Source organism: Peromyscus eremicus, chromosome 14 (assembly GCF_949786415.1).
Source record: "Peromyscus eremicus chromosome 14, PerEre_H2_v1, whole genome shotgun sequence".
NCBI classification, from domain to species: domain Eukaryota; kingdom Metazoa; phylum Chordata; class Mammalia; order Rodentia; family Cricetidae; genus Peromyscus; species Peromyscus eremicus.
Window position 1 is genome coordinate 36,190,196 of NC_081430.1, and position 575 is coordinate 36,190,770.

At 38.8% G+C, this 575-nt stretch overlaps 1 non-coding gene across 1 annotated transcript; it reads right to left on the reverse strand.

Moving 5' to 3' along the window:
* Positions 1 to 206: 206 nt before the first annotated feature.
* LOC131924843 (U6 spliceosomal RNA) lies at positions 207 to 316 on the reverse strand. Its single transcript, XR_009383097.1, has one exon. It is a non-coding gene; the product is annotated as a U6 spliceosomal RNA (small nuclear RNA).
* Between the last annotated feature and the right edge of the window lie 259 nt (positions 317 to 575).

Below are 575 nucleotides of genomic sequence, written 5' to 3' on the forward strand. Positions count from 1 at the left end.
AGGACAGAGTGCGAGGGCAGGGAGGAAGATACCATTATAGATGAGGACATCATGGGAATAGGAAGAGGCAGGGTGCTGGGGAGGCTCTCAGGAATCCACAAGGTTGATCTCACCTTGGTCTGCTGGCAGGGGTCTAGATTTAATTTTTAATTGAGTTGGGACTACAACTTTACTAAGAAGTAAAGAGATATTGATGTTTACATAGTAAAAATATGGGACACTTCATAAATTTGTGTGGCATCCTTGCACAGAGGCCATGCTAATCTTCTCTGTATCATTACAATTTTAGTATAAATGCTGCCGAATTCTTTAACAATTTGTGTGTTACATTTATTCTTGCAACAATAATGTATGATATTGGTTTTCCTAATGAGTAACTTTAGCTTTTATTTCCTATAAATGTGTTGCAAAGCATAACAGTTTACTAGACTCAAAAACATCCCTACCACCTTATAAATTACTGTGAAACCTCTTCTCCTTCTGACTATGTTTGGAACTGGAGCCTTTGGGAGGTAATACTATCTTATAGTTATAGCCCGCAGGCAAGGCTCTAATGCCCAGAAGACCAGTGTTTA